This window comes from Crocuta crocuta, unplaced genomic scaffold (assembly GCF_008692635.1).
Source record: "Crocuta crocuta isolate KB4526 unplaced genomic scaffold, BGI_CrCroc_1.0 scaffold141, whole genome shotgun sequence".
Taxonomy (NCBI): domain Eukaryota; kingdom Metazoa; phylum Chordata; class Mammalia; order Carnivora; family Hyaenidae; genus Crocuta; species Crocuta crocuta.
Window position 1 is genome coordinate 1,510,092 of NW_027527951.1, and position 26,417 is coordinate 1,536,508.

At 34.8% G+C, this 26,417-nt stretch overlaps 1 pseudogene; it reads left to right on the top strand.

Moving 5' to 3' along the window:
- The window catches only part of LOC144221991 (DDB1- and CUL4-associated factor 13-like), a 111,767-nt pseudogene extending 89,091 nt beyond the window's left edge, over window positions 1-22,676 (top strand).
- Window positions 22,677-26,417: the final 3,741 nt, after the last annotated feature.

Genomic DNA, 26,417 nt, shown 5'->3' on the forward strand with positions numbered 1-26,417 from the left:
CTCTCTCTCCTAGAAATAAATAAAACATTTAAAAAAAAAAAAGTAAATCATTTCTATAGATGCAGAAAAAGTATTTGAATAAATACAACATCCATTCATGATAAAACCCTTCAACAAAGTAGGGTTAGAGGGAATATACCTCAACATAAAAAGGACATATGTATATAGATAGTATCCACAATGTGGAAATATATGATAAAATGTAAAATTGTTTTCCACAGTGACTGTACCAATTTGCCTTCCCACCAACAATGCACAAGGGTTCCTTTTTCTACACATCCTCACCAACACCAGTTGTTTCTTGTGTTGTTGATTTTAGCCATTCTGACAGGTGTGAGTGACGTGATACCTCATTGTAAGTTTTGGCTTGCATTTTCCTGATAAGTGCTGATAAGCATCTTTTCATGTGTCTGTTGGCCATTTAAATATCTTCTTTGGAAAAATGTCTGTTCATATCTGCTTCCCATTTTACTATCATTTTACTTCCAGCATGTTTTTTTCTCATTTGTGGCCCTGGCAAATGGGCTAAGCAGTAGGGAGCAATGTTTCTTTTTATTTCCAAAATGAATCCACTGGATGTACTCCTGGCATCTCCTTGGGTGCAAATTCCTCTCCTAAAAGGACACATGCCAGATTGAATTTGAATCTACCCTAATGACCTCATTTTAATATAATTATCTCATTAAAGGCCCAATCTCCAAGTATAGTTAGTTACACTTTAGTTAGAGTTTCAACATAAGAATTTGGGGGAGACACAATTCAACCTATAAGAAGTAGCAATACCACTAAAAGTAGAATATCAATCTGTCTAAAATTGGTACTTTGAGATTAAGAGATAATTTAGTCCAATTGATATTAAGATTGAAAAATCCAGAAACGTTTACAGGTTAGCTGTGAACTTAGAGGGCAAGAATATGTTTAGTCCTTCTAGGAACTATGGAACTATATTTTTAGTCATTAAATAATAATTATCAATTCCTCTGATATTGAGAAATACATGTTTTTCTAATTATTCTTTTTTGAAAGACAGTGTTAGCCACTTTAATTAAGTGGGTTTCCAACTCTAGCAAGAACATTAAGTAACAGTGAGATCTGATTGATGCTTTTCCCCTCACATCGCTCTTACATCATGAATCTAAAACGGAAAAGTTGAAGGTTATTCAGCATAGAGGGAAATGGGAAAATTTTTTATATATACTTGCATTCTTCGTTGATAAGTGAATTCATCTTTGTGCATGAAATTTAAAAACATTTGACACCATTATAATACCTGTTTGTTTAAACATAGTCATAATATATATCCAAGATTGCATTTCAAATTGAAATTTTCACTTTTCTTTACATTTGTATTCCAGAACATGCATGGATAGGCCTTTTTAGCTTTCAGGGTGTTTCGAATGATTGTTTAGTAGATCTAGATCAGACTTCTTGGTTGCAAGCAACAGTAGGAACTTGGATAATTTTAAAAGAAAAGGTATTCAGTTAGGTCACAGAATTGAGGCTGAAAAACTTGGGCCATACATAGGACAGTCCAAGAGTTGTTGTTCCTGGCATTATGCAGCCAACTTGCTGCAGCTGCAGGCTCTACTGAGACTCTTAACTGCTTCCAAAGGTGTCCCTGGTACCACCAAACTTGCAATGATCTTACCCCCTCTATTGACCTTACTTGGTACCACATGTTCAATATTCAAAGTCCCTAGCAAAAATGTCTGATTGGTGGAAACTCAGAAATGTACTTGAATACTCACTAAAGAATAGAGCCTCTTCATCTTCCATGGTGGAGGTAGGTATTGGAAATCACCATTTAACAGACAGCCCACATGGTAGATGAGTAATTCCACACAAGGAAAATGCTCTATGAGCTGGAGGATAGAGAAGCACTATATTTGTCATTGTGCCTAGTCTGTTCTCATGTGGGCCTGGGGGACAACATGGAAGGAAAATCCTTTATGTGTTTGAAATTCAATCAATTTCAAACCAAAATTTGGGGAAAACTCCAAATCTCAATTTATAGACTAAAAAAAATGGTTAAGTGTTATGAGATATTTAAAATTAGCAGTAGGCTCAGCCTGACTTATTTCGCTCGAGCGAAATAAGTCAGGCAGAGAAGGACAAGTATCATATGTTTGCACGTATAGGAGGATTAGGAGGAACTTGACGGAGGAACAAGGGGGAGAAGAAGGGCAGAAATGGTGGGGGAAAGGGAGAGAAGCAAACCATGAGAGACTCTTGAATGCTGACAAAAACTGAAGACTGATGGATGTGGGGGGAGGGGGGGATGGGCATGGAGGAGGACACTTGTGGGGATGAGCACTGAGTGTTATGTGGAAACTAATTTGACAATAAACTATTAAAAAAAATAAAAAAATAAAATAAAATTAGCAGTAGGTCGGGGCACCTGGATGGCTCAGTCAGTTAAGCATCTGACTTCAGCTCAGGTCATGATTTTGCAGTCTGTGAGTTCAAGCCCCATGCTGGACTCAGTGCTGACAACTCAGAGTTGTTCCATCATCCTAATACATACAGGCTGAAGAACAGGTTCAAATTTTGCTTAAAACCGTGCTATGTGAAGACTGCTTAATGTTAAGCACACCAAATAATCAACAAAGGGATGCTTATCTTTACTTAAATAATTAACATTTTATTAAATTAATTCCCTGGATTATCTTGTGGTCATTGTTCAGAAATACTAAACTGAAGAAATTTTCAAAGAAACTATAATGCAGAAAATCCACCAACGAGAATTTAAAAGTGTTATAATTTGGCCATACTGTTTTATCTGTTTTTATACAATCACTAACATAGATCAATTTGAAGTCCCTTCCCATATGTCTAGCCACTTCCCCTTCACTTGAAATAGATATTATCATGAAGTTACTATATGTACTTGCAACCTTTTTAATGCATTGATATATACAAATGTGTGTATTATTGAAGAGTATGTGTATTTTTGCTTTTTTATAAATGTATCATATATTTTTGTACCATCTTGTCATTTTCTAAGTCGTTTATCATTATGTTTTGAGATTTATTTTTATACATTAATTTTAGTTCATTTACTTTAACTTATATGCTGTATCCCATCTTATAAATATGCTTTATCTATCTCCTACTGATGGACATTTAGTTTATAAGCATTCTTTTTTGTTTTTACCAGTAATGCTGCAAAAAACATTTTTCTACATATGTTTTTATGCACGTATCTGACAGTTTTTCTAAAAATGTAAATTCTGGGCCACAAAGGCATGGACATTTTTTATTGTGCTAGATGACCGAAAATTACTTTCATCCTACATTATTTTTTAAAAATTAAAATCCTCAATTACAACCTGTATTTTTACTGACTCCTACAATTTATAGACATACCTTTCTCTTTTTGCTCTTTTATCACAGAGGTAAGGCTTTCTAAGAAGATGAAATGGGTAATAACATACAATGACTTTTCCCAGCATTACAGTTTGGTGTGATGATTTAATTTGCCAGTGCGTTCATTTTTCCTTGCAAAGTAATTTTGTTGTATGACAGGAGTTGCTTTTCAAAGGGGAAAATGCTTACTCATGAAAATTAAAGACAGATTTTCTTTTGGAAATAGTATCTCCAAATTTAGCAGACATGCTGGCAAAGCCAAGAGTATTTCTATAAAATTTTGGGGAAATAAAAATTAAAATTACTAAAATTGGACAAAAATCCCTTAGTCAAGAGTTTTAAAAATATTTTTGAAGTATTAATAGGATAGAGTGATGATACAAAAAAAATCATTATATTTGAAGAGGGTTTTTCACAATGGCTATTACATAGATATATGAGTTTCCTTTTCATCTATGCATGACTCTGCTTTGTCCTACTATTTCCATCTGTTTGATCAAGAACTGAGAAAAAGTAACAACTCGATTCACAACTGTTTCTGTTAGATTCTGAAAATAAAGCAAGTTATTCTATAATATAGGTGACTTGTCATGGTGAGTTTGATTTATCTAGTAAAAGATGTTGGGGCGTTCTTTATTATTGGGCCTCTGCCATCAATTAGGATTTATTTTCCATCTCCTTTCTCAAGAAATTATTTTCTAAGAAAATTATTTTCTATATATACAGTCTATAAAAGCAGAGGGGATAAGTTAATTCCCACATCCCTCCTCTCAACTTGAACTGACTTTGCAAAGTTAATGTAGGGAAATAGGTGTGTGTGTGTGTGTGTGTGTGTGTGTGTGTGTGTGCGCGCACGCGCACACGCATGTGTATGTGTTAAGGTAAGTGCCCTGCTTCCCTCATGGCTCCCATTCTGAAAGAAAGGAAATGCTCCGTTACAGTGCAAAGATCTTATCTGGTCACCAGCCAATATATTCTGCACTCTCAGACAAGGGGAATATTTGAGGTCTAGAGGTAGACAATCTCTGGGGAGACTGAAGTGGTTTTGTTAATGTAAAGAAAAATACATTTCGCTTGAATATTTGTATGTTTCCACTTATGCAGCATATTGACTTTCCTTTCAGCTCTGCACAGAATCTGGGCAACCTGAGTGTGAAGTTCCTGAAATACTGAGCTTTCTGGAGATTAAAATGGGACTTCTGATTTACTCCTTCTTGTCGGTACTAGTATTCAAGCAGAGTCTGATTGTCTATTGTGACACTGGTTGGATGGATGACTATTTATTTATTTTTATAGTTTATTGTCAAATTGGTTTCCATACAACACCCAGTGCTCATCCCCACAAGTGCCCTCCTCCATGCCTATCACTCCCCTTCCTCTCTCCCCCACCCCCATCAGCCCTCAGTTTGTTCTCAGTATTCAAGAGTCTCTCATGGTTTGCCTCCCTCCCTCTCCCCAACTACTTTCTCTCCTTATCTTCCCCCATAGTCTTCTGTTCAGTTTCCCCTGTTCCACTTATAAATGAAAACATATGGTATCTATCCTTCTCTGCGTGACTTATTTTGCTCAGCATAACACCCTCAAGTTCCATCCACATTGCTGCAAATGGCCAGATTTCATTCTTTCTCATTGCCATGTAGCATTCCATTGTATACGTAAACCACATCTTTTTTTTTCAATTTTTTAATGTTTTATTTATTTCTGAGAGACAGAGAGAGACAGACAGACAGCGTGAGAAGGGGAAGGTCAGAGAGAGAGGGAGACACAGAATCCGAAGACAGCCTCCAGGCTCTGAGCTAGCTATCAGCACAGAGCCCGACACGGGGCTCAAACCCACAAACCGTGAGGTCATGATCTGAGCCGAAGTTGGCCGCCCAGCTGACTGAGCCACCGAGGCGCCCCAAACCATATATTCTTGATCCATTCATCAGTTGATGGACATTTAGGCCCTTTCCATGATCTGGCTACTGTTGAAAGTGCTGCTATGAACATGTGCCCCTATGCATCAGCACTCTTTTATCCCTTGGGTAAATTCCTAGGAATACTATTGCTGGGTCATAGGGGAGTTCTATTGTTAATTTTTTGAGGAACTGCCACATTGTTTTCCAGAGGGGCTGTACCAATTTACATTCCCACCAATAGTGTAGGAGAGTGCCCATTTCTCCACATCCTCACCAGCGTCTATAGTCTCCTGATTTGTTCATTTTAGTGTGACGTGGTATCTCAGTGTGGTGTGAAGTGGTATCTCAGTGTGGTTTTGATCTGCATTTCCCTGATGATGAGGGACACTGAGCATCGTTTCATGTGTCTGTGGGAAAACAAATAATCCAGTGAAGAAATGGGCAGAAGACACGAACAGACACTTCTCCAAAGAGGACATACAGATGGATGACTATTTTAACTGGGCAATTGACCTATGTCATTTTGTAAGACATTTCTAGTATTAATATGTTATGATTCTATCAATCTGAAAAAGGAATAGATCAGTTTGGCTCAGCATTGGAAAAAGCATCAAAGGAGGAACAGATTCTGAAACACAAAATGTGGGTAGAATTTTTCTGCATGATAACATATGAAGGGCGGGTCACTCAGAGAGCAAATCTGAACAAAGTTATAAATGGTGATGGTCATCCTGATGCCTGAAATTGCTTTAGGTCAAAGAACTGCTTTCTAGTAATATTGAAATTAGAAACCAAATTTCCCCACTTCTGAGTTCTCATTCTACTTTTTCAGCAGAATGAGAGAAATTGTCATTCACACATTTTAGGCAAGTTATCTATCTTTTATGAATAATAATATATATTTATATTTATAAAATATACTACATATTTTATATAGAAACAATATATAGAAAATATAAAATGGTAGCAAGAGGATTTTCTAAGGACTAGATAATAGTCTAAATAAAATATAATGGAAAAATGTGATTTTTACATTGGTATTTTAAAAATTAAATAAATAACTGGAGGATGTATCTCCAAACTCTGTTACCTATATAACTGATATGGACAAACTCATGTTTATTAGTTCAGTTTAGGGATATAAACTCTTCATGAACCTGTCACTTTGTTCAAGATACTCATTATCACTATAAAAACATATCTATAAGGTATTTAAGGTACATAATGTAAAGTAGCAATTTGTCTAAGGATTAAGTATAAACACCTTAACCAAATCATGATTTCAGGCAGTAACAAATTAACAGTTTTCTTTAACCTGGCAAAGATTTAGACACTTATCTCTCTCTCTCTCTCTCTCTCTCTCTCTCACTGAAAAGTTAAGCTTTAGCCTCCAGGGCAAGTCTGGTGTTAATGTACTTTATATCCTTCTGACTTCGATCTAGCTGGGGCCCACATGCCTTAAGTAAACCACCTCTTCTCAGCCAAAATTGAGCATAATATTCATTCAATTTCATGGTGTTTCAACGTGTACCTTTTAGAAATGATGAAGTAAGGAAAACTAATCCTAAATCAACTACTGAGCCCATTAAAGGGGCTTATTTGCATACTTTGGCTTTATATGGATAACATGCTCTCGTGAGCTACATGAACTTTTGGGCTGAATGAGATACAGGGCTGTGCCTAATGTTTTCTTGTACAGACTATTCAGAGCTCATATGATAGCTAAAGTGTTGTTGATGAGTCTGTCATAGATCAGCACTTCTTGGTTATTTGAGCGGACAAAGAAGTTCAGAAGTATTGAATCTGGAAACTTTAAGGCGTTCAAAGCCAATACAAGTGTGCCATTTAGAAAAATGCATCTATGTAGGTTTGGGTTATTGATATTTAATTAGTGCTCTTGAGATTTCACTCCTCCACCACATGTCCACCTTTCTGATATAAAAGTAGGAGACTTTATAAAATAAATATTGATGGTTTATTCAGTATAGGATTTCAGCTTTTGAGGGCTAACAGATAGCCAAACAACCCAGAGTAGTGGATTTTGGCACAGACGATCAGGGGAAATAAAGGTCTGTTGAGTGACTGACAGGTCAGATTCTGTGAGAAAATATCACTCCAACTCCAGCACAGATAATAATGTACTTCTGAATATTCAAGCACATCCTGTTATTTTAAAGTTTAAATATAAACTGAGTAAAAGAATCACAAAACTAAACTTAAAAATACAACTCAAACCAAGATAATCAGATAGGATTTTTAACACTAAAATTATAGTTTAACACTATGAATTATACTTCATACGTGAAAAATTTCAAAGCTGTGTGTTGTATAGTCCAATGTCTGAAACCTTTGACAAGAGCAAGTTCTGACTGCCAAGATTATGCACACTATTCCTCAATTTATGTATATTTGAATATAGAACATTTAACATTTGTAAATTTCTATAACCTGATGAATGAAAATTAAAGAGAATGTGTTATTTGTTGTTAACCAATATAAAAAGAGATACTTTATGAAGCTCATATTTTTTGGACAACTTAACTTTAATGTCATACATATATGAATAAGTGACATATTTACTTGGTTCAAATGTAAAATGACTGCAGTGTTGTTCATGCTTGGACCCTATTTTACATGACTAATTTTCTGAAAAATCCAAATATTCAAAATGATTTGTTAGAAATATGTAAGAGAAAACACTGATCTGTAAAAAATAAGGTACAAATAGAAAATGTTTAAATTTACCCTATAATTTCAATACCCATTCAAGATTCTATACTGATTTATATATGTTTTAACATACATTTATATAGTAATTACTATGTTTACACCCTTGTAAGATAACAGAAAATACATAATTGGTCCATGCCCCCAGTTCCTAGCACAGAGCTCCAAACCCCTTGTAGTTACCTAATTGATAAGAGCTATAAGCATCTTGGGGCACCTGGGTGGCTCAGTTGGTTAAGCGTCTGACTTCGGCTCAGGTCATGATCACACAGTTTGTGAGTTCAAGCCCTGCTTCGGATTCTGTGTTGACAGCTCAGAGCCTGGAGCCTGTTTCAGATTCTGTGTGTGTCTCTCTCTCTGCCCCTCCCCCACTCAGGCTCTGTCTCAAAAATAAAATAAAATAAAATAAAAGAGCTACAAGCATCTTTTGTTCTAATATTTGGTCTTTGATCCTGGTTCCTGACACCACACTTCTAAATCCCTGGAATATCCTGGAGAATATTCCTTTTATACTAATGAGGTTACTCTAGATGGGCTCCTAGATGGGAGATAGTCACCAGACAGACCAAGCTATATTTAGAAGCTTGGATTTTCAGCCCCACACCCCATTCTCCAGAGAGGCGAGAGGGGCTAGAAGTGAGGTTAATAGTCTATCATGCCTTCATGATGAAGCCTCCATCCCTAAAGCACAGGTTTGGAGAGTTTCCATGTTGCTAAACACATGGAGAAGTGGGGAGGAGAATGTCTAGAGGTCATGGAAGCACCACATCCTTTCCTTTTCCCTTGTCCTATGTATCTCTTCCATCTGGCTTTACCTGAAGTACATCCTTTCATAATAAAATAGTAATCTAGCAAATAAAATGTTTTTCTGAGTTCCGTGAGCCATTCTAGCAAACTGTTGAGCCCAACAAGCGAGTCATGGGACCCCCAATTCATAGCGAGTAGGTCAGAAGTATGGGTGACAAACTGGAACTTGCAATTGACATTTCAGTTGGGGAAGGGAAGTCTTGTGGAAGTGAGGCTATAATTTGTGGGATCCGATATTAACTTCAGCTAGCTTCTGATAGTGTCAGAATTGAATTCCAGGATTCCCTGCTGGTGTCACAGGGAACTGCCTGTGTTTTTTCTCCCAGCACAAATTTGGTGACAAAAAGTGTCAGAAGTAAAGTGCTATATGTGAGTAGTAAAGAAAAACATACAGGAAAAGTGATTTTTTTCCCTACAGAGCACTTTTGTATATATTATAGTAACATTAATTCATTATTCACCATAAGATACCTATGATGTATTATCTCCACTTCACAGATGAGGAAATTAGGCTCAGGTTAAGCAATTTATCTAAGGTGACATAGCTAGTAAAGGCAGGGTCCAACCTCTTAAACCAAACCACATGACCTATTCTTCACATGGATCCACTCAAGAGAACACTGCATGGGATTAGAAGCTAAGCAAAGAGGAAATGCTATCAAATTTGAACCACTAATAATATTTAACAACTGTTGTCACTCTTTAATTTGTTTGATATGGAGAGAGTCATTGAACATATTTAACATCCAGTTGAAATTTGCATTTCTGATGGAATTTTCACTGTGATAGTTAGAAGTATGATTTACAACTGTCTCAGTTATTTTTCAGAAAAGAGGGACACTTTGTCAAATATTCGGTTTTAAGACAGTTTTTCCATTTTATTGAAAATGAAGGCATGTGTCTCCTATGACATGGTAACATTGTTACAGATTTGGGAGAGGCAATGAAAGTTGTTTAGTTGTTAAATCAGAAAGAAACCTCAAAGTATTACAGTTGTTTGACAGATATTTAGAAAATGGAGTCTATTTTTCAAAATACATATTATTTTTTGTCTCAGTTGCAATACTTGTACCAGTATCTCACTTTGGCAGAACATTATTATGAGAACATATATTTGCATTTTACTTGTCATTGAATTGATCACTGTTAAGTTAAGCATCTGCTCATAGTGAATACATCCAAACCCTACATGGCATTTCACTAAGGGCAGTGCACATGTCTGTGATATAGTAACGGATTCATAAACATAGATATGTCTAAATGTAAAAACAAAATGAAAGGCAAACATCAGTGTATTGCTGTAAGTTTAACTGATGCCACTTTTTTGTTTTAAATCAAAAGGTTCAAATATATTTTTTAATTAAGAAAAAAATATTTAAGGACTACATAAAATGAGTCAACATGAGTGTTGAAGTAAATATTATTTTTTGGTATTTTACTTGGTTTCTGGATATTTTTATGAAATATAATTTAGTATGGGTATTTTACTATAGTTTTCTTTACCAATTTGAAATAATTTTAAAAGGATAAAATCAACACAATTTGTTCCCATAATTTATGGGAGGTATCGAATGACCCTCTTAGAAGTGGACCCAGGAAAACACTATCTAAAAGAAATCTTTAAATGATTCCTGCTAATTCTAAAGGCTATAATTTTCCAAGAAAGATCCAGTGGGCATCCTAAATGCAGAGTACATGTATAAATATTTGCCAGAAACAATGTTATAGTGTGTCAGATGTTCCTATATTTCACAGGATTAAAGGTTTGAAAACCAGCCTTAATTCGTTTGGAAACCATGAAAAGTATAATTGTGTTCATTTAATCAAGTATACAAGAGTGCCATCTAGTGCTCAAGTCTCATGAACTGCAGACACACAGCCCTTAGAAACCCAGTATATAATGGAGCAGGCAGATACTACTCATGCAAAGTAGATAAAGTAACATAAAATGTGGTAATTTCCCATTTTATATGATTTTCATATAGAGTATAATCTGCTATTTACTTGGGTGTCACAATTTAGGTTTTTTAAATATTAGACTATTATATCCCTGGTGTATTCCTATCAGTTTTTCCTGAGATTTTGTGTATCATATTAAAATAGCATCAACATTTGGTGAAATCTTAGAAAATTGCAGGTAAAATTCTAATAACAGGAAAAGGGAACCTCTATAGTGACTAATAATAATAATGGCACTTATATTTTAGGAGATTGATATATGTTAATGTGATTTGTTCTTTACTTGTATTATCTCTAATACTCAGGAATTCTATGAGTAAGATATTATATCAATATTACAGATGTAATTAAAGCTCAAAGAGTTATGTTTGAAACACTGCATTTCTGGTAAGTGTGGGAGGCCACGTTATAAGTGTGACCTTCATGAGAGGACACTGTGCTAGATTACATGCCACCTAATTCCATAGTACTTCAATGATGCCAATGACCAAACCAAAGCATAAAACTGACCATTGATTAAAGTTAACAAAATATGCTATTTATCCACTTGTTATCTTATAACTGAAACTACATCAAATGTATATGCCACAATTGTACTTAGAATAGAAACTAATAGAAAAATCATATAATCAGAATATCTAGAAATATGTTTTGCTCATGAAAGGGCATTTATTTATTTTTTATTTAAGTAATAAAATAAGTATTAGTATCTCTTTCACTCTTGACCAGAGTTCATCAACTAACTTTGGCACTACTGACATTTTGAGCCAGATACTCTTTTATGTCAGGGGCTGTACTTCATATTTTTGTAAAGAGAATAATGTCCCCAACCACCTTTGCCAAGTATCAGAATGATGAAATTTGTGTGGTGATCCTTGAAGAAGGCTCTCTGCTAATAGTTTCCACTTCCTTAATTTTATATATATTCATTCCAAATAATGTTGAAAATATTAGATTCTGATAGGTAGTAGAGCAGAACAGTTGTGCATAACATCAGGTCTCTATTCTTTTGTGCTTAATGTCTAATAAAGTGAAATATTACTTTTAGTCAAAGTTTAAGAATTACCTCACAGAGGAAATTAATTTCAAAATTATATATAGTAAAAATAGGCTCCAGTAGGTCCTTTTCTGTGAAGATCTCATCCCAAGACTTGTCTATTTGCAAACGCCAATCATGTATATGATAAAGCAGTACAGATTGCCCATAATTTTGTGTTTTATCTTAATTTAAGTTTATCTTAATTAAGTTCCTCTTAATCCTCCAATATGTGCAAACATATGATATTTGTCCTTCTCTACCTGACTTATTTCGCTCAGCATAACACCCTCAAGGGCCATCCATGTTGCTACACATGGCCAGATTTCATTCTTTCTCATTGCCATGTAGTATTCCATTGTATAGATAAACCACATCTTCTTGATACATTCGTCCGTTGATGGACACTTAGGCTCTTTCCATGTTTTGGCTATTGTTGAGAGTGCTGCTGTGAACATTGGGGGACATGTGCTCGTATGCATCAGCATTTCTATATCCCTTGGATAAATTCCTAGCCGTGCTATTGCTGGGTCCTAGGGGAGTTCTATTGTTAATTTTCTGAGGGATCTCCACACTGTTTTCCAGAGGGGCTGCACCAGTTTACATTCCCACCAACAGTGTAGGAGGGTGCCCGTTTCTCCACATCCTTGCCAGCATCTCGAGTTCTCTGATTTGCTCATTTTAGCCACTCTTGCTGACGTGAGGTGGTATCTCAGTGTGGTTTTGATTTGTATTTCCCTGATGAGGAGGGATGCTGAGGATAGTAAAACAACAATTCTTAACAGTACTGTAAGAAAACATTAAATCATAGCCTGAGCAAAAGTTCAACTAAATGCCTAGTGACCTCATTATCTTCCAAATTATTTTAACAATACTTACTAAACATACTGTTCAATATTTCTATTTGAAGTTTTGTCTACTAGCATAATAATTTTTGGTCTTTGTATTTGACCTTGTCTTGGTAATGTCAATAATAACTCCAGAATTCAAGAAGTACCTTTTTTTTTTCTGAAAGAGAGGAGGGGGGGTGGCTGGCAGAGGGAGAAGTACAGAGATAATCTTAGGCAGATACTATCCCAGCTACAAGGGTCATTTCTATCTCATGACCTGAGATCATGACCTGAACAGAAATCAAGAGTCCAACACTCAACTGACTAAGCCACCGACTATACTGTTTTAGTGGCTATAAATTATCATCATCTTTTTTTTTTTTTAGTAAGCTCGTAGAGTTCTTTTACATTTACATCTTTGACATTAATATCTGTGACTTTTCCTCATCTTCATGAGTAACAAAGCAAGTAAACAGAAAGGAAATGAAAAGCACTGTATGGGGAATTAGTTTATTCGGCATATGTAATTTTGCTTGCAAACAGCTGACTCAATGTGAAACTACTGAAGATATAGGTTACCTGATGTGGTATGTTATAGAGTCCTAGAAAGCTATGTATAAATTCAAATTCATTAAGTTTAACACAATTTTCTCAAGTGATGCAAGAAACCTTCATGATGAAACAACTAAAGTAACAAAAAGACTTGTATAAATAAAGTTAACTTATATACAGGTAACAAGCTATATGACATTTATTCTTAGTTAAATATTGAGGAAAAAATCATATCCAATCATATCAAAAAATGTATTCTACATACTAAATATTAAAGTAATAGAATAGGTATGGATAAATTTTATAAAAGCTTTTAAATGCACCAGTATGAACTAAATATCAAAAGGAAAACTGTGGAGTATTCTTTTTAAAAAATGAAGTTACTTCTGTCAAGTAAAAATTTACCTTATTTCAACTGCTTTGTATGTTCATGTTCTGGTATATTGGGTTTTCTTCAAGAGAAGCACTAATTTACTTTGTAGTGTGGAGAAACTTTCTATTAGTATTTACATACTCAATGCTGCCTTGTCTTATGAAACATGTTATTAACTGTTAATCCACACAACATCCCTTGTTAAATAGCTCATTATTATTATCTTCACTTTCCAGCTGAAGAAACACACCAAGAGAGGTCACAGAGTGAGTCAAGGCCAGGATTAGCAATGAAAAGCACCCAGTTGTCGGTGCTTTCCTTGGTCTACCCGGCCACGGTAAATAGGTGAGATGGCTTGCCTGGATAGCCACAAAGAATGGGAGCTGACCCAGAGCTTGTATAACCAAACTCTTAATAAAGACAGCCTGTATAATCTTTGCCTTTGGACTTCATACAAGTTACCCTAAATTTGAATTGGTGGGGCCCTCACTCATATTCTTGACCTAGATCCTGAAAGTTGCCCTTACTATTCCTCACCTCATGTCACCATCACTACTGAAACCCTATGAGTTTACCTGTGGTTTGCTCTACTATGAACCTATTTCTAAGGAGAGAAAAGTAAATAGTGCTGAGGGCATTTTACAACCTAGGGTGATATTTCTGGAGGGACTGGAATCTGTATTAATTCTCTTAAAAAAATGAGACCAAATTTATAAACCTTGTGGGGTTTTTTAAATCTAAACATTTGAGAAAAAAATAAATGCACATGCAAAAAAACTGACTGAAATTCTAGAGTGGCTAGTGTATAAGCAATAGATATAGTATATTTTATAACATACTGATAGACAATGAAGACATGAATTTTCTAAATTATTCAACTTCCAATTATAATAAATCTTTCATGGTAGCAAGCACTTTAATCTTCAGAAAGTATGCTCAAGAAAATAGAAAAGAACTTTTAAAACTACCTAATAGCAAAAAAAAAAAAATACTGGGGTTTGTTGGAACTATGTAGCTTTTACAATTTTTGAAAAGTGGAGGACATGGGTTACCAATAACATTTATCAAAAACGTATCCTTATTTTAATTAATCTCATATCCCATTGAGAAACAAAGACATTTGATTAAAGAGGCATATAAAGATTTACCTATTGGTAAAATACCCTATTAACATTGTATAATTTTTAATATATTTGATGTACTGATGAAATTTATAAAAATGTTTTACTTTGTATAATGCAATATGGTCCTAAGTTATTTTTTGTTTGTTTAAAATGAAATGAAAAACATTCCCAAGGGTGGGGGAAATAATTAAATATATCAAAGTTGACATAAAAATTCAGATTATCCCATTATCTACTAAAGCAATTGAATATATTTTCTAAAGTTTTCATACTAAAAAGTCACATTTCAAAATCTGGTCCAGATGGCTTCATTATTGAATTCTTCCACATGTTTAGATAGAAACAATTCTAAACACTTTCACAAAGGAGAAAAACAAAGACCCAAGCTCACCTTATGTGGTCAGCACAGCCTTTACTCTAAAATTTAAAAAATGACATTACAAGAAAGAAAAATTACAAATTTCTTTGCAAAAAGAGGTGAAAATTTCTAAAGAAATGTGAATAAATCAAACCATAAAACAGATAATATAACAACATTCAGTAGGGTTTATTTTAGATCTGTAAAAGAAATTTAACATTCAGAAAGCAATCAATCTAATTCATCACACTGACAGAATAAAAGGGGGAAATGGCATAATTTTCAATCAATACAAGAAAAGCTTTTGATAAAAGTCAATATTCTTTCATGATAAAAACTTTTAACAAACTAAAAATAGAAGAAAATCTTAATCTAGTAAAGGATATCTACAAATGTCTGCAGCATACATTATATTTAATAAAGACATATCAAAAATGTATATTATATATAAATATATTATATATTTTAATAGATTATATATCTATAATTACATATTATTTATAGCATATAAATTATACATATAATTCATAGAAAATATATTTTATTTGTATAGATAATACAAATGATGTATAAGAAAATAAACNAAAATATACATACTACATATTACATATATTATATATAATATATAAAAAACATAAACACTATATAGATAGATGACCCCATAGAAAAAAGCAGACAAAATACTTGGACAGGCACTTCACAAAGAGGCTATCCAAATGACTAATCAACATATGTAAATGTGATCAACACCATTAGCCATCAGGTACATACAACTTAAAACCACAGTGTAAGAAATATGTATAAGATCTACATGAGACAACTATAAATTTCTGATGAATGAAATCAAATAAGAACTAAATAAATGGAGAGGTATTCCATGTTCATGAATAGGAAGACTCACTATTGTCAACATATCAGTTCTTCCCAACATGAGCTATAGATTCAATACAATCCCAATCAAAATCTCAGCAAGTTATTTTGTGGATATTGACAAACTTTTTCAAAGGTTTAGATAGAGAAGCAAAAGAGCCATAATAGCCAACATAATATTGAGGAAGAACTGTGAAACTATAAAAAAAACTACACTTACTCTTGTGATATTGGTAAAAGAAGAGAGAAATAGATCAATGGAACCAGACAGCAAAATCAGACATAGCCTATGCAAATATAATCAACTGATTTTTGACAAAAAAGCAATAGCATTAAAATAGATCAAAGATAGTCTTTTCAATAAATGTTACTGGAACAATGAACATCCATATGTTGATTAATAATAAATCTAGATTCACTGAAAAAATGAACCTAGATAATCTAGGCAGACATTATGCCCTTCATAAAAATTAACTCAAACTGGATCATAAAATTCAAAACTATAAAACTTTTAGAGAATAACATAGGAGAAAACCTGCATGGTGACCTTGGATATCATGACTACTTTTTAGATACAACAGCAAAGGCACAATTCATGAAAGGAATAATTGATAAGCTGGACTTCATCAAAATTACAATGTTTGTGGAAGATCACGTCAAGAGCATAAGAATACAAGCCACAAACTGAGAAAAATTATTTGCAAAGACACATCTGATAAAGGGCTATTATCCAAAATATACAAAGAACTCTTAAAACCCAACAGCAAGAAAATGAACCACTCATTTTAAAAATGGGCCAAAGATCCAAACAGATACTTCTCCCAAGAAGATATGCAATATGCTTAGTAAGTAAGCATTTAAAACGATGTTCTATATAACATGTCACCAAAAGGTGCAAATTAAAATTACAGTGAGATACCACTACATCCCTATTAGGATGGACAACATTTAGAACACTGACAACATGAACTGTTAACAAGATTGTGGAGCAATGGGAACTTTTATTCATTGCTGGTGAAAATGCAAAATGGTGCAGATGCTTTAGAAGACAGTTTGGTGACTTCATACAAAACTAACATATTCTCACCAGATGATCCAGCAATCACTCTCCTTGGTAATTACCAAGGAGTTGAGAACTTATGTCCACACAAAATAATCTGTCCACACAGATGTTTTGGCAGCTTTATCCAGAATTGCCAAAATTTGAAAGCAGCCAATATGTCCTCAATAGGTGAATGAATTTATAAACTTGGAATACAACAGAAATTTATAGAATTCTAGATTATAAATAATAGAATATTATTCAGAACTAACAAGAAATGATCTATCAAGCTGTGAATAGACATGGAGGAAAGTTAAATGAATATTGTTAAGTGAAAAAAGCCAATGTGAAAAAGTTACATTCTCTATGATTCCAACTATATAAGATTCTGGAAAAGAAAAAATTGTGGAAAGGGTAAAAAAAATAATTAGTTAATTGTAGGTAGGATTAGTATAAATAGAACACAAAGGACTTGTGAAGCAGTGAAAATACCCTGTGTCATATTATAATGATGGATACATGTCATTATGCACTTGTCTAAACCCATAGAATGTACAACAGGAAGAGTAAACCTTAATGTAAACTATGATCTTTGGGTGATTATGACATGTTGCTGCAAGTTTTTGATAAAAATAAAGGTACCACTGGTGAAAAATGTTGATAATAGGGGAGGCTATGCCTGTGTGGGAGGTACAGGGGAAACCCCTCTGTACTCTCCTCTTGGTTTGTTGTGAACTAAAACTTCTCTAAACAAATTAATATCTTCTAAAAAATTACATAGCACACACACATACACACACACACATACACAATGACATCACTGTATATCTACTAGAAACTCTGGGGACAAGTACTGCCAGTGAGACTATGAATAAGTATATTCTCTTTGGAAAGGTGTCTAGCAGTATACCTCCTAAAGCAAACCATGCTAATATCTTATGACACAACAAATACACTATTAAATATTGAAATTTTGAATATATATGCACTGAAAGACATGTCAATAAATTAATAATATCATTATCTGATATAGTGAAATCTGGAAATAACCCAACTATCCATGAATAGAAGAAACATACCTAATTTTAGAATATTGATATTCTAAATGGAATATTACACAGCAACGACCATGAGTAATCTAATTCTACAAGCAACCACATGGATAGTCTCACAGATATAACACTGAGGGAAAGAAAACAGATAAACACACACAAAAACCTATAAAATTACATATATATAAATACCTCCAACAGGCAAAACCAATCTGTGAGATGGAAGTCAAAATATCTGTTCTCTTTGGGGAGGTAGGAGGAGCATGGTGGCTAAGAAAGGACAAGGGAAGCTTCTAGTAATATTATCTTGATCTGGGTGATAGTTACAAAGGTGTGAGTAACATTTAAAATTAATTGAGATGCACACTTAAGATCATACATATATATTTGCTATATATTACACATTCAAAGAAAATTTAACTAAAAAGCAGAGATCACTTCAAAGCCAAATGGCATAAATTTTTCTTTTTTTCATAACTGTATAAAAGTGACAATCCAAGTAACAGATCCATCCAATCTAAATAGGTCAAGGTGAGGCTAAGAGGAAAAAACATTGCTTAATGGTACAATCAAAATTCAACAATTTCTGTTACTTGCCAATAAATATTTTCTCATTAAGCAGCCATTGTTCATAGATGTCAATTGTTTTCAGATGAGGTAAAATTTTTCTTCTGTAGGTATATATTACCTTTCTTATATCTGAGCACTATTGCACAAATAAATTCTCAAGCCATAAAGGAGATCAATTCAGCCAACATACCACCACTAGGAAAAAAATAAAGCCAAAGTACACATTTCTCTTGCCATGAACCAAATTCAAAATGTTCAGGTTATCTGTAGTGAAGCTTGGGTGTGTTTTATTCCCTTCTTGATTCAAAACACCAGAGAGATCCTTCATGCCAGCTGGTTGCAGCAGAAGCCAAACTCGGAAATGAAACAGCAAATTATAAAGCCACCAGTGCTGCCTCCTACTTAAGCACCCTGCCCTGTTATCAAATGTCATAGTGTTCCTCAATCCAGCATCCTCCCTTTGGATTGGTGATTAGCATTTTAGTTTTAAGCACTTTATCCCATAATATACTAAAATAGACCACGTTTTCTAAATCTACTCCCTAGATGCAGAAACAGATATTCTTTAGCTTTGCACACTATTACTCATGTCCTGGGCTAACTTTATTACGGTTACTCTGATTATTAATACTTTCCTGGCTAATCAGTGTCTTTGAGGGCTCTGCACATTTAGCCACAGCCATTCTATTTTAATCCCTTATCCAGCCCATTCCTTTAGCAAATTTACGATAAAAGACAAACCGATCTATGGGAGATTATCACTCTCCCGGCGGCTCTGAGCACCCTGAGACTCAGGTCATAGACCCCATGATAGCTTCACTATCATGGGTTTAAGGGATTCTACATGTTTCCAAGTGAAGCACGTTCACTCACTCATATTGTGAGTTGAAATTAGGGCATAAGAAATTTCCCTTTTAATATTTCAGTTTAATATTTCATTTCATTGTTGAGGCATAATGTATAGCAGGACTTACTCTGATCCATACATTGTCTGTGTCTATCAAAAATGATTCAATAAATACAATCCCATATTTTAGTAGCATCTGAAACAACTGCAAAATCTTAGCACTGAACAAGATAAATGAAATTACAAAAGAAATGTATAGATAAAGACATGAAGTCTAGAGAAAGATCCATGGGTTCAACATCATACCAATACTCACTTGGTATTAGGTAATCTGATTCTATTTTAGTAGTGTGTAATAGAGGTAAACAAATGGAGTTAATTTCTAGCCTCTAGAAAACTGTGTAGTAGAATATTCTCAAAAATGTTTTATTAATGGAGATGCATAGTAACAATTTTTGAGACAACTGACTTCGGCCACACTACTTTGCCAGCATGATGTTTAGTAGGATAGATTTCATTTATATACATACATGTATATGTATTATATATGTACTTACATGATATATGTATACATATATGCCATATGTGCCTCATGCATGTACATATACTACTGATTTTTGACAACTGAAAACTCAAAATCCTCAGAAACTTAAGAGAGCATGCCACTGTAGACTAGAATTTCTCAAACCAAAACTCAAGGACTTTAGGAGATCTCAGGAGTCCAAAGGGTCTGAGAATCAGCTGATATTTGTGAGGTATTTTCTATATGCATATATGTGTACATTTCTGTATGTCTGGAATATAATGAGTTTGTGGTTTTACGTCTTTCTTTCTTTCTTTCTTTCTTTCTTTCTTTCTTTCTTTCTTTCTTTCTTTCTTTCTTTCTTTCTTTCTTTCTTCTTTTTTGGGAGAAAGGATACACATGAGCAAGGAAGGGAGGGGCAAAGGGAGAGAGACTCTTAAGCAGGCTCTTCACCCAGGGCAGAGCCCAAAACGCATGGCTCAATCTCATGACCATGAGATCATGATCTGCCTGAGCCAAAATAAAGAGTTTGATGCTTAACCAGCTGAGCCACCCAGGTGCCCCACTTTTACTAGATTTTCAAAGAGGTCTATAACCAAGAGCAGTTTAAGCAGCAGTGTCCAATACTCAATTTCATATTATTTGCTCAGGTTCATTCAGCCAAAAGAGGTCCTTTCCTTTTTTTCTTAGCCAAAATATGAACCTCTTAAATAGAATAATCTACATTTTTGGCTCTTCAATGTTAACATTTTCACATCTAAAATCTGGTGAGTTGGGGTGCCTGGGTAGGTCAGTCGGTTAAGCATCCAACTTGGCCTCATGTCATGAGCTCACAGTTTGTGAGTTCAAGTCCCACATCAGGCTCTGTGCTGACAGCTCAGGGCGTGGAGCCTGCTTTGGATTCTGTGTCTCCTTCTCTCTCTGCCCCTCCCCCACTTGTAATCTGTCTCTCTCTGTCTCTCAAAAATAAATAAATGTAAATTTTTTTTAATTAAAAAAATATAATAAAATCTGGAGAGTATGTTAAGCCTTAATCAAGTTTGATTTTCACAGCATGAATTCTCTAAACTTAACTGATAGGTTTAAGACTTACTGCTGAGTCCAGTAGAATTATTTTGCAAGTGGTAGCACATATTTAAACTTGCACACAGTCCTTCAGAATCCCAAAATAATGCATGCAACCACTGCCAAATGGTATATTTCAATAACCATATCACATTGGCACTATTATATAAATTCCTATAAGGAACAGACTGACGGATGCCAATTACCAGGGGAAATGGTTGCTTCTATGATGGAAGCAAGGAGGACTGTGTTTGGAACCCAGAAGATTCTCTGAGGTTCTTTTTAGGATGGCCATGCCAACAGTAAAGGTTTAATGGAAAACTACAGGAACCAGAATAATTAAGGATTCAGACCTTTCAGGAAAGAAGATTTGGATCTACATTGCCAGTTACAAGAAACTATAATCCTACCTTACATTCTTTTGTGGTCCCACAAGAATATGTAAGAGTTTTAAATGCTACCAAACTGGAATGGGTATCAGCAAACCATTCCCCGCTTCCTTGGATGGTCACAGAGATGAAGTCAATTGCTTGGTAAAGCATCCAAAGAGCCTGGCTACTATCCTTTCTGGGGCATGTGATGGAGAGGTCAGAATTTGGAGCTCAACTAAATGAAAATGTATCCATACAATATAAGCACATGAGTGTTTTACATAAGGAATACATACTCGTTTNTTGGTGATGACAAATCTGTGAAGCAGTAGAAAATGAATGGACCAAGCTATGGATAAGAGGAGGAACCACTGCATACATTAGGAAAGAGAGTGTATACAGGAATTGTGCATCACTGGAAAGAAGCTGTTTTTTGCCACATGTGGACACCAAGTAGACATTTGGGATGAACAAAGAACCAATCCTATATGTTCAATGATCTGAGGATTTAACAGTATAAACAGTGTTAAATGTAACCCAACTGAGACATTTCTCTTGGAAAGTTGTGCTTCTGACAGGAATATGATACTATATGATATGAGGCAAAATACTCCTCTGAAATAAAGTCATCTTAGATATAAGAACAAGTACAATTTGTTGGAACCCTATGGAAGCTTTCATTTTTACTGCAGTAAATGAAGATTACAACTTATATACTTTTGAGCGGCACACACTGTACCCTCTTGTAATGTTACCTGCGGATTCTCTATCTGCAGTGCTTAATGTAGATTACCACTGGGAAAGAGTTTGTGTCTGCTTGTTTTGATAAATCTATTTTAATCTTTCCTATCGAAAAAATAGAAACAGGTAAGTCTGTCGTGCAAAAATAGAAACAGGTTAGTCTGTTGTGCAAAGAGAATGCAACATGTTATCTGTATAAAATGGACTTCTAACAGCAAATATATTATGTATGGATCTGATGAAATGAACATCTGTCTGTGGAAAGCTAATGCTTTTGAAAACCTGGATGTGCTTACATCACAAGAAGAAGCAGTCAAAGAAGAAGCAAAGATTATAGCCAGAAGTTGAAGGAGTAATTCAACATCATCCTCATATTAAATGCATTGTTCATCACTAATATCTACCAAAATCTATCTACCATCAGATTCAGGAACAGCACATCATGAAAGAAGTTGGTCAACAAAAGGAAGTGAATTGTCTTAAACACAGCAAGACTGGATCTGTATTGATTGTGTCAGAGAAAAAGAAATACATAGTGGCAGTTTTAAATAATACTTGGTAATCCCACCAATCCTAATGTATAATTATTTGTTACATTTTTATTTTTGAACTCCGCAAATAAATGTACTGGCTCTAGAATAATCACAAACAGTTCAGTTACAGGTGAAGAGCGCTACCCTAGAGAATTATCCTGAAAGTGACCTGCTTGATAAAACTATCCAACATTTTATCCTTGATCTGCTTTCTTATTTCATTGAGGAATGTGGTATTTTTCAACTTACTTACTTTTACTGTTAGAAACTACAGATATACCTTTGCTCCACTCTATTATTGTAGATACGCTATACAATTGAATTTGCATTTAAGATCAAACATCTCTTTTGCTACCTTTAATATTACTTTGGGTAACTATTGCAATAATTCTTCCTATGACTATGCATAACATGTGGAAGAACAATGTCAGAACTTTTTTCAATTCAATTAATTTTCTGTGCTTTACCTGTATTTGCCTTTTTTAGACTTTAAAGATGGTGAATTATATAACATTTATAAACAATAATTATAATTTATACTCAATAATAAAACATCCTTTTTCTCAAAAAAAGTCCTGTGTTGACTTTTTCCAAACCTAAAATTTTTTCATTATTAAGGTTTGCTGATCTTCTAAGAACATTATCTAAGATTGTTATTGTCTGCCATATCTGTTTATTTTTTGTCCTACATTTTGTCTAAAATGTAAGCCTGGTGAAGACAAGGGATATGTTGTGGTAGATAGTCTGGATCATATTTCTTCTTTCTAAACTTCCTTCTGGGGTGACTTTCTGTACTGCAAAAGCCAGAAAGCTTAAAAAAATAACCTTTTCCAGAACAGATTGCAGGTAAGTTTCCACATGTGAGTTCATCATCTGCATGCATCTATTCAAATGTGGAATTATGTGAAATGGAGAACAAACCAGAGCTTGCTTGTACAAGGCATCCATTTTGCTGGTACAAATCTATCAGGTCTGATGAAGCTTCGTAACCAAGAGTTATAGAAGTTGCTCTCTGGTTTTTGTAGCTAAAGCACAAAGATCTATACTCTTCAGTTAAACAATATTTCTGGTTCTCTATCACCTCTCTTTGAAACATTTTTTTAAAAAATAAAAAGTGTATATATTTAGGGTTTAAACATGATGATTTGATTACTATCTTTGATTGTGGCAGATATGGCAGTCAGTTATGGAGGCCCAGCCATTCCAATGGTTTGGAAAAACCCAATTCCAATATTAAATCCATTTTTGCTGAAAATAAAGTAGTTTCTGTTTTTCACAATTCATTTCTGACTAATATGTGGACACTCAATTTTTGTTGGCTGAAATGAATGAATATAATTCTAAGGAAGCATTAAAAAAGAAAACACTACCAAAAAGTTCACTTGTTGTGTTCCCCAGGAGGCAGACTCCAAGACAGCGATTTGCACACAGTTCATGGGCTGGTGTTTTTGGGATCAGCACTTGGATTGGGCAGTGGAGGAAGATGAACTGTGATGCATATCCAACAAAGGCATTGGCAATCATACCAGGAAAGCTCTAGAACTAGAATGGTTTTTATAAGTTGTCCAGGACTATGACGAGTGACATGCTTTCATACCCTTGCATGAACTAGTAATTGGATATGAATTGACATCTTCCCAGAGGGTGTGACCATGGGCTAGGCAGTGCTCTTCTTGGATTAGGGCAATTCCTAAAGATAACTTGCTGACTCATCTGAGAGCTCTCAGTCACCAACTCTCCCAGCAGCTGGGGAAATGAGTGGTTTAGTTCTGAGAAGGGGAAGAGGTAGATCTGGAGAGTACACTATGGCATCTACCTTACAAAGATAGCATCAAGGAAAAATAGCCATGTGACTAAGAACCAGAAAGCCTGGATTTGAGCACCATTTCTTCCACTTACTAGCTGTGGGAATTTGGACATGTAATTTAACTCTCTGAAATTGTTTCCTCATCTACAGAAATAGAATAATAATAACATTTTTATATGTAATAATAATACATGTTAAAGATTTATTGTAATATACACAAAAGAACATGGCAATCTGTAGATCTTTCAAGAAGGTAAGTGTAAACTTGGTAGCTACAAGAGAATTCATACACCTTAAAATTGCTTGCTGAATTCATGGAACTGTACCTTCATAATGTATACTTTTTTACATTGTGTGCTGTACTTCATAACAAGAAATTTAAAAAGCTCACCTCGAAGGTAATCAGAACAAGAGAATTTAGGACACTATTCACTAAATCAGCCAGTGGTTGGCCATCTTTTAAGAGAGATGTGTCATGGGTTTAGCCTGACAATGGTTTATTTATTCACATTAAAATAAAATCTCAATTAATTATTATTTTACAGGAAGTTTGGCTTAAAATGACCTGGTCTGTTTTTAAGTCAGTGCTCACTTTAGCTGTACACACACTATTGGCATGATATAGAGAAAATTACAGAGAAAACAAATCAAAGAGAAAGACAGAAATATAGTTAAGTATATTTCATTTATTCACTCATTCTTACATTTATGAATTTATCAAATGACAGGTTATTATGAATATACTTTGTGGAAAGACTCAAATATCATTAGGACATGCAGAGTTTGAACATGGATAGACAATGACCTTCTTTGACTTTAAATGAAAATAAACTATCCAACCCTTTTGTTCCGGTGTTGTTACACGTTGACAACCCTGGAAGGGCATTCTAGGTAAGAGCTATCAAGAGCTAGGTTCCCAGAACTAACCCTATACCCCACTAAACTTACCATCACTGTTATGTAGCATATCATTTTCTCTTTTAAAAGAAGGACACTAAATTGAAACCATGGTGCCCTCTAAACTTTTCAACATACAATCTCCCACAGTTCCACTTATATTTTAGGATGCAATACAGTAATCAAAGTCCTGTGATATATATGCCAAAGACAGCATGGTGATGGTGGAGGGAGTAACATATGGTACCACCTACACAGTTTCCTTTATACTTCTTGTGACAGCTCTCGCTGTTAGGAGTATTGACGGTCACATATTCTTTATGTCAAGACCCAGTTTGATTGCGTCCTCTTCCTCAAGTCAGTGAGTAAACAAGCCATCCTCAGGTTAAAATCATAACATCCCTCTCTTGGGGTACTGGGGTGGCTCAGTTAGGTTAAGCATCCAACTCTGGATTTCGGCTCAGGTCATGATCTCACAATCTGAGATCAAGCCCCATGATGGGTTCCATGGTGATAGAGCAAAACCTACTTGGGATTCTTTCCCTTTCTCTCTCTCTTTCTCTCTGCTTCTCTCTCTCTCTCTCTCTCTCAAAACAAAACAAAAAAAACTTTAAAAAAAGAAAATCATAACACACCTTTTTTTTCTTTCATAGTTTATTGTCAAGTTGGTTTACATACAACACCCAGTGCTCATCCCCACAAGTGCCCTCCTCCATGCCCATCACTCCCCTCCCCTCCCCCTAACCTCCATCAGCCCTTAGTTTGCTCTCAGCATTTAAGAGTCTCTCATGGTTTGCCTCCCTCCCTCTCCCCAACTATTTTTCCCCTTCTCCTCCCTGATGGTCCTCCGTTAAGTTTATTCTAATCCACCTATAAGTGAAAACATACGGTATCTGTCTTCCTCTGCCTGACTTATTTCGCTCAGCATAACACCCTTAGTTCTACCCACGTTGCTACAAATGGCCAGATTTCATTCTTTCTCATTGCCATGTAGTATTCTATTGTATAGATAAACCACATCTTCTTGATCCATTCATCTGTTGATGGACACTTAGGCTCTTTCCAT